Genomic DNA, 9,575 nt, shown 5'->3' on the forward strand with positions numbered 1-9,575 from the left:
TCAAAGGCTTTTTACAATATTTTCCAGATGGCTTTTTACAATATTTGGTGATATTTTCATCGCCACTATTATGGAGACAAACTTTCTATTCCAGAAATTTTAACTGAAATTAAAATCCTCCAGTTGTCATGGTCGGATTTGAATATGTCCTCAAGTATTAGACTTGTCCGATACTGATGTTTCCGCTCAAACAGCGCCCCTGTAGCATTACCTTCCATTCCCTTCTCCCTTGGGTACTTATCTAGCTTCCCCTTAAATGCAGCCATGCTATTCATCCCAACTATTCCTTGTGGTAGAGTGTTAATTTACTTAGCACTCTCTGGGTAGACAGCAATGCAAAGTAATTGTACAGAAGCTCTATTCTACTACTCTTCACACTGTAAGAGTTCTTGATGTGAGTGAGCTCGAAAATGTTTCACATAACAGGTACACCAAGCCCAATTATCAAAACAACGCCCACTTCAGTTTGTTCAATACTTCTTCTATGACAACTTAACTCATATTAAATACCATTCACCTAAAAGTCCTGATTGATGACTGGCTCAGAGCTGGGAATACCTCAGTTTCGCTTTGTTTTGTTGTTGTTTTCAATCTCTTCATAGCCTCATGCCTCATTATCATGTAACTGCTGTCTTACAGCACTCTGAGATATCTGTGCTGCTCCATTTCTGGCCTCTTGTATATCCTTGATTTTAATTGCTGCACCACTAGGGGCCTGCCTCTAATGACTATCTTTGGACATCTTACTACGCTAAAGGAGGATTATAAATTCAAGTTGTTGTTGTTGCTTGATAATCCCAAGTTATGTGCAGTAACCACTCTCATTGAGGCTAATATATGGTGTAACATTTCTCTTTTGTGTCCTGATATGCTTGCCAGATCCTTTTGGAACTTCAGCTTCCATCCACAAGAATTTCACATTTAAAATATAACAGTGACATCCACTTGAATGTTTCTGAAATAAAAACAGACAATAAACTGCGAGCACTCAAGCAGCATATGTGTGGGAAGAGAAACAGTTATTGTTGCAGCTTTCATCAGAATCAGTAGGTAAGAAGCGAAACTGGTTATAAGTGAATGCAGAACCTGAGAAAAGAGGGGAGAGTGTGGGAGGATAAAACAAACTTTCAATAATTATTTCTAAATAAATGTTGACCAAGATAGTGTTGAGAATTGTCTGCTCCTACTTTAAATAGCAACATGGGATCCTTAATTCACTCGAGAGCAGAAGGTGTCTTGGTTTAACATCTAATAATAGCACCTTTGACCATGCAGTACTGCACTAAAAAGTTCAAGTGAAACTTGATCATTCAAACTGCATGTTCAGAGGCAAAGGGTTTTCCCTCACCTCCTCACCAGGCCATTAAATTTCAGTTATTATGCTTGGAGGATACACTGACTCACACCATCCAACCAAGAAATGCACACAGTGATGGGGAGAGATGCATAATCAGTAATCAAACACGGAAACTTTGCTGCTTGTAGCATGGTTAGTGTAATTAAGGTGTTGAGGTCCAGTACATTTAAGAGAGTTGAAAAGCTAACAAAACTGCCTCACAAAGCACAGTAACCATGTAATATTTGGTCCAAACAGCTAGAGTTGCCATGAGACAAATCCAAATCCAAATCCAAATTCAGCCAATCAGTTTAAATTATACCCCAAGATACCAAAATCCAATCCAGTTTGAATTTAGTATTTTGATAATATTAAAACAGTGAAACGATCCAATGTTTTGGGGTATAAAACTGAACATTTTTGAACAGTTGAGAGAGAACTGCCAAAAGACCATAGATGTCGGCTGCTAGTTTAAGAGCTCTCTGAGAGGTACCTCTCTGAGGAAGGTGTTTGCACAGTAAAACCTCGAAACCGACCTGGAGAAAGAAGCTACAGAGGAAACTCGGCAAAGCTGACTGGTTTTGAAACGTAATTTTTTTTTTGTAAATCTTAATTGGGATTTTTTTTGTCAGACTGATATTGTAGAGTGGGATGCAAAAGATAGATTTAAGAGAAAGGAGTTGTAAATAGTTGTTAGTTAATATTCTCTGTTAGACTTAAAGATAAAGTTGTTAATTTTTACTTTAAATAGTGACTTTTGGGATAGTTCTTTGCCTCTCAAATTTTAACAGATTATAGCACGGGGTGAATCTTTTCTGTGTTGCTGGTTTAAATTAGCAGAGGGGTTTATCCCCTGTCATAACATTAAATATGCAAACAGGTCCTTCAGCCCAACAAGTCCACACCGACCCTTCAAAGACCCCCAGATCCATTCCCTTACATTTACCCCTGACTAATGCACCTATCACTATGGGCAATTTAGCATGGCCAATTCACCTGACCTGCAAATCTTTGGATTGTGGGAGGAAACCAGAGCACTTGGAGGAAACCCACGCAGACATGGGGAGAATGTGCAAACTCCATACGATAGTTGCCTGAGGCTGGAATGGAATCGGGGTCCCTGGGGCTGTGAGGCAGCAGTGATAACCACTGAACCACCGTGCCGCCCCAAATGACAAAAGAATACATTGAAGTTAACAGGGCGAGTTTAAACTTGTCAGGCAGAATGAAAGCTTAATAAGAAAAAACTCTCATTTTACAGCCTATTGTTTTCAAGCATTCTATAGTGGTCACATAAGAGACTTAAAAATATCAGCTGGGGTTCCATTCTGCACTGCATAATTCTATACTATGTACGTCAGTTATTTAATGAAGTGGAGTTTGGGTTATTCACTGCACAGATCATTTGGATCATTGTGCCTGCACTGGTTCTTTGATAGAGCTGGAGATTTAGTTCCATTTGAATTGAATTGAATTGAATTTGTTGTCACGTGTATCGAGGCACAGTGAAAAGCTTTGTCTTGCGAGCAATACTGGCCGATCACATAGTTAAGTAGCATAGATAAGTAAGTAATAGATAAACAGCAACGAAAACAAAAACACAAGTACAGGTGAAGGTTAAGAGTTTGTGAGTCCATCCAGTATTCTAACAACAGTAGGGTAGAAACTTTCGAAACCGGCTGGTGTGTATGTTCAGGCTTCTGTACCTCCTCCCCGATGAGAGAGGTTGTAGAAAAACATTGCCAGAGTGGGATGGATCTTTGAGAATGCTGGCGAACTTTCCTTGACAGGATGGGAGGTTGGCCTTTGTGATTGTCTGGGCCGAGTTCACCACACTCCATAATTGTCTCTGATCTTGAATGGTACGGTTGCCATACCAGGTAGTGATACATCCAGACAGAATGCTCTTCATGGCGCATCTATAAATGTTGGCAAGAGTATTCGCCATCATGCCAAATTTTCTCAGCTGCCTGAGGAAGAAGAGATGTTGTTGGGCCTTTGTAACCAGTGCGTCCACATGAAGAGTCCAAGAAAGCTTGTTGTTGATGACCACTCTCAGGAGCTTGACACTCTCCACTCGTTCCACCTCTGTGCTGTTAATGTGTAGGGGGGCATGTGTAACATCCCATCAAAAGTCAATAATGAGTTCCTTGGTTTTACCGGCATTGAGAGCAAGGTCGTTCTCAGTGCATTATTTTTCCAGGTCTTCCACCTCCTGTCTGCAGTCTGTTTCGTCGCCATCTGAGATTCGACTGACTATGGTGGTATCATCTGCAAACTTGTCAATGGCCTTAGTCTGGTATTTGGCGATGCAATCATGGGTGTACAGTGAGTACAGTAGGGGGCTGAGTATGCACCCCTAGGGGGGCTCCAGTGTTGTGTGTTAGTGAAGATGGAATGTTGTCCTCAATCTTCACTGTTTATGGCCTTTTCCTTTTTGTGTATAACACTTCTAACCAACTGAATTGGCCATGCTAAATTGCCCGTAGTGTTAGGTGTAGGGGAATTGGTCAGGGTGGCTTGCGCTTCGGCAGGTTTGTGTGGACTTGTTGGGCCGAAGGGCCTGTTTCCACACTGTAAGTAATCTATCTATCTAAACAAATAAGTTCACTAAAAATATTAGCAAGTTTTGAGAAGATTTGTAGCTCAGGTTGAGGTTCTGGATGTAGGTTTGCTCGCTGAGCTGGAGGGGTCATTTTCAGATGTTTCGTCACCATACTAGGTATCATCCTCAGTGAGCCTCTGGATGAAGCCTATGAAAGATATCTATAAATACTGGGTAGGGGACTCTTGGTAGCACTTTTGACCAAGGGACTTTAGTTCAGGTTGCATCTGCCTCATATATGTCTCATAACATTTCTGAACAGGTTGGTTAAAAATAATTATGCAAAAGTGAGGACTGTAGATGCGGGAGATCAGAGTCAAGGTTAGAGTAGTGCTATAAAAGCACAGCAAGTTTCCTGTTCCTCAGATGCTGCCTGACCTGCTGTGCTTTTCCAGCACCACTCCAATCTTAACACTGATTAAAAATAATTATGACTGCCAGGTACTTGGGCATATCCAAGTGGCAAGCTTTTCTATAAGATTCCACAAATGCTAACATGGCTGACTGTCTAGCAAGTGCCTCAATTAAGTATAAACAGTAAATTTGTGGGATCACCCTTAGTCCTTGAGTGGTGGTTTTCTTTGGGGCATGTACCTTGGCCAGGTCAATGAGGAGAACATTCTATGCCCATTGGCATTTAGGAAAATGAAAAGCAATCTTATTGAAATGTAAGAACCTGAGGGAACTTGATAGGGTGGTTACTGGGAGGCTGTTTCCGCATGTGAGAGACACTAGAAATACAGGACACAGTTTAAGAGTAAGAAATCTCCTTTTTATAATAGATTTTTTTTGTCTTAAAGCTTCTCTAGTATGTGCAATTATCTTACCTAGAATGCAATTGATGGTGCATGAGTCAGTACATTTAGTCAAGGCAGTGGTAACATAGATATTTGATAAAGGAGGAACATAGAAAATAAGAACAGGAGTAGGCTGTTCAGTACTTTGAGTCAAGATTAGAGTGGTGCTGGAAAAGCACAGTAGATCAGGCAGCATCTGAGGAGCAGGAAAATCAACCTGTTGTGTTTTTCCAGCACCACTCTAATCTCCAGCATCCGCAGTACCCATTTCTACCCCGATCAGCACTTTGACTCTGCGTCGCCATTCAATATAATGACTGATCATTCAACTCATTACCCTACTCCTGCTTTCTTCCCATACTCTTCAATTCCTTTAGTACATGAACTATACCAGACAACTTCTTGAAAGCATTCAATGCTTTGGCCTCATCTGCTTGCTGTGGCAGAGTTCCACAGGCTCACCACTTCACAGTTGTGTGAAAGAGGAATCTTGGAATGTGTATGAAATAGTTTTCTGGATCAATACATTGAGGAAGCATTCAGGCCATCTGTCACTGGGTATTGCATAATGAAAAAGGAATAATTGCCAATCTAGCTGTGTAAGTCCCCTAGGGTAAGAGTGACCATAATATGGTGTAACTCTCTATTAAAATGGAGTGACATGGTTGATCCTGAGACTGGGGTCCTGCATCTGAAGCAAGGGAGCAACAATGGTGTGAGGCGAAAGCTGGCCATGATGAACTGGGAAAGTTACTTTAAGTGATGACAAAGAATAAGCAATAGCAAAAATTTGAAAAGTATATGGAGGAATTGCAATATTCTTCATTCCTGTCTAGTACAAAAATGAAACAAGAAGGGATGTCCAACCATAGTTAACAAGGGAAATTAGGATAGGATTAGATCCAAGAAAGGGACATACAAATTGGCCAAAAAATTAGACCTGAGGATCGGGAATAGTGTAGATTTCAGCAAAGGAGGAAAAAGGGGTTGACTAAGAGGAAGAGAATAGAGTACAAGAATAAGCTTGAGGAAAGCATACAAACTAGTTGTAAAAGCTTCTTTAGGTATGTGAAGAGAAAAAGATTAGTAAAGACACATGTAGGTCCCTTACAATCAGACCATAGAAAAGTACGAGGAAGAGAGATGGCAGACCAACTAAGTACATATTTTGTTTCTGCCTTCACAAAAAGAGGGCACAAATAAGAAATCAAATGTTGAGGAACACAGTCTCATGAGGAGTAGGAACTTAAGGAAATCACTATCAGGAGGGAAATGATGTTGAGGAAATTGATGGGATTAAAGGCTAATAAACCCCTCAGCACTTGATTTGCCCAATTTTGTATGCAGATTAGGCAGCCATGTTACAGTTTCCTTTGGGAGGTATGAGAGTGAAGAGATCCTGGGTGGGAGGCAGGGAAGAAAAAAAAGATTTTTTTTAAAAAATGGGGTTAAGACCAGGAATGATCTTTATTGAATGGTGGGCTAGGCTTGAAAGGAGAACCACATTCCCCTGAACTATCAGTGGATCTTTTGTAGACCCGAGAGCTTAGGCTTTGATCTAATGTTTTCATTCAAACGGCAGCACCTCCAACATGACAGCAAGTAGTGCAATAGAATGTTAGCCAAGACACCTTATAGGAATATGACATGACTACACTGGAGATGGTTCAGACAAGATTTCCCAGGATATTGTCAGGTATAGAAGGTTTGAGTTATGAAGATGGCCAGGATATGCTGGGACCTTTTTCACTGGCATATGGGAGGTTGGAAAGTGACTTATGTAGAAGTTTATAAAATGAGTATATATGTAATTAATGGTAGTTGCCGTTTCCCTAGGATGGTGAATTTCAACACTACTGGGCACATTAAGGTGAGAGAAGAGAGTTTTTTTTTTTTAAAAAAAAGGGATGAGGGGGAAAGGGGGCAACCTTTTTTAAAAAAAACACACATGGAACGAATTCCTGAGGGTGGACGTAAGTACAAATAATTATCTAAATGGCTTTTAAATGTTGCAAGCGAAAAAAGGAAAGGTTTGGAGGGATATGGACCAGAAGCAGGCAGGTAGGACTAGTTTAGACTGGGTTATAGTCAGCACAGACTTATTGGACTGAATGGTATTTACATCCTGTATGACTCGATAAGATGATTTGCTCACCAGACTCAAAATATGATTTTTTTTCTTTAAATCCACCAAAATATATTTTGCTTGTACTGCCATTCAGTTCCTCTAATAGAAATCTAGTGGGCAAACATGATCATGTGGACTATCCAGGATATCCTTCAAGTGAGCAGCAAACCTCATTACCATTGGGGTCGGTATTAGTATTGGCAGGAGGCTGGAAGAACACAGCAAGCCAGGCAGCATCAGGTGGAGAAGTCAACATTTCAAGTGCAACTCTTCAAGACCTGCAGAAGGGTTACACCTGAAATGTTGACTTGCCTAGCTCCTGATGCTGCCTGGCTTGCTTGTTCTTCCAGCCTCCTGCTTGACTACCTTGGATTCCAACATCTACAGTTTTTTTGTCTCCAACTATTATGAGCAGACAAACAGGCAGTTGTTTAAATTAGATGGATAGCATTCATGATTGGTCATTCATATGTGGGATGTAAGCATCATGGACAAGCCTTTATTGTTCTACGCTAACTTCCTTAGTGGAAGTGAGCTGCCTTATCCATTGCAGCTCATGTACTTTAGGTACACAGGCACAAGATGGGAATCATGACTAAATTTACTGAAGTTCCTCAGATAGCACCTTCCAATACCATGACTACTTCCATCCAGAAGGACAAGGGCAGCAGAAACATGGGAATATCACCACTTTCAAGTTCTTCTCCAAGCCACTCACACCAGAGTTGGGAATAGTCAAGAAACAGTGATAGGTCATTGGGTCAAATATCTGGAATTCCCTCCCTAATGGCTGTGTACAGCAGGTAGCCTGCAACAGTTCAAGAAGGCAGTTTACCTCGACCAGGAACAGATGATAAATACTGGCTAGCCAGTAATACCCACAAATGAAATAAAAAGACATTAAAGTAAATTTGATGGTACATTACTTAGGAGCGGAGGGGACAGTTTGTACTTTGAATCTATTCAAGGTAACACTTAAAGCCTGAGTCCTCTAATGGAGCAAGTTCAATGATGCTGTCTCTGCTGTTTGTTAAAAGGTTTGTATGTGAAGATCACCAAACTATTCTTCCTCAAGTCTCCATTTTAAAACCTCATTCCATGTTTCAAGTTTGGTCATAAACAGAAACATACAATAGTGAGGGGATCTGACAGGGAGTAATAGAAGATTCCAAAATTAAACATTCTTACAGTCAGGACATTAAAGCATCTGTAACAGATGCTTTAGTCTAATAATTTAGTCTAATCAATCCTGACTAGATGTCCTAAATTATCCCACTCAATCCTTTCCATGTCCACATCCAGATGCCTTTTAGAAAAAAGGTTGCAATTATACCATCCTCAAGCACCTGGTCTGGCAGCACATTCCATACAGGCACCACCCACTGCATGAAAATGTTGCCCCCAAGGTATATTATTTTATATCTTTGCCCTCTCACCTTAATTTCTGCCCTCTAGTTTTGGACTCCCCTGACTTGGGGGGGGAAAAAAAAAAACAACCTTTATTATTCACCCCATCTAAGCTCCTCATGGTTTGAATATATAATTTTAAAAACTCACCCCTCAGCCTCTGATGCTCCAGGGAGGACAGCCTCAGCCTATCCTATTGCTCAAACCCTCCAACACCGCACCATCCTTCTAAATCTTTTGACTCCTTACAAAATTTCATAAAACATTCCTGTAGCAGGGCACACAGAATGGAAGTTTTCAAAAAGTGGCCTAACTTACTTCTTGCAAAGCTTAAAAATGTGTGTTGCTGGAAAAGCGCAGCAGATCAGGCAGCAAAGAAACAGGAGAATCGATGTTTTGGGCATAAGCCCTTCTTGTAAAGTCAAACATGACCTTCCAACTCCTATACGTAACGCACTGACCAATGAAGGTCAAAGTGTACCAAACACCTTCTTCACGACCCTGTCTACCAGTGACTCCACCTTAAGAACTACACACCTGCACCCCCAAAGACTTTTTTCAATCAACACTCAGGATGTTACCATTAGAACTGTACAAATACTGCCCTGATTTGCTTTACCAAAATGCAGCACCTCACATTTATCTAGAATAAATGGTTATCTGCCACTCCTCAGCCCATTGACCAGGCTGACCAAAAAGGGCCTGTTGCACTGAGGTAACCCTCTTCATTGTCCATTACACCACCAAATTGTGATATCATCCACAAACAAAAACCGTTTCTCTTATACTCCCATCCAATAAAGTATCTGAAAAGCAGTGGACTGGCACCAAATCATTACAGCACACTGGTCACAGACCTCCAGTCCTAAAAACAACTCTCCACCACCTGTCTCCTACCTTCAAGCAAATTTCATATGGAAGTGACCAGCTTTCACCTTATTCGACGTGATCTAACCTTCCTACAGTCTACCATGTGGAACCTTATCAAACAACTTGCTGAAGTCCATATAGATAGAGTGTCCACTTGCTGACTTCAATCTCCAGTCCCTTCTATGAAAACTTATTTAAGTGAGAAAGAGACAATTTCTCACACACCATCTGGATTCTTCTTAGAATTAAGGTTGACTCTTTGACTCACTGCAAACTATGGATAATTTCTAGTCACCATGTTGACACGTGAAAGAACCTTGGCTGCCATTATGCATACCCACTACAACAAAAAAACCAAGCTAAGCTCATAAAAATAGATTAAAAAAGATACAAGAATCCTGGATCCATGTTGACAAAGATCTCTTTTCTCCC

This window comes from Chiloscyllium plagiosum, unplaced genomic scaffold (assembly GCF_037043375.1).
Source record: "Chiloscyllium plagiosum isolate Xiang-an unplaced genomic scaffold, Cpla_swu_hap1 HiC_scaffold_45, whole genome shotgun sequence".
Lineage (NCBI taxonomy): Eukaryota > Metazoa > Chordata > Chondrichthyes > Orectolobiformes > Hemiscylliidae > Chiloscyllium > Chiloscyllium plagiosum.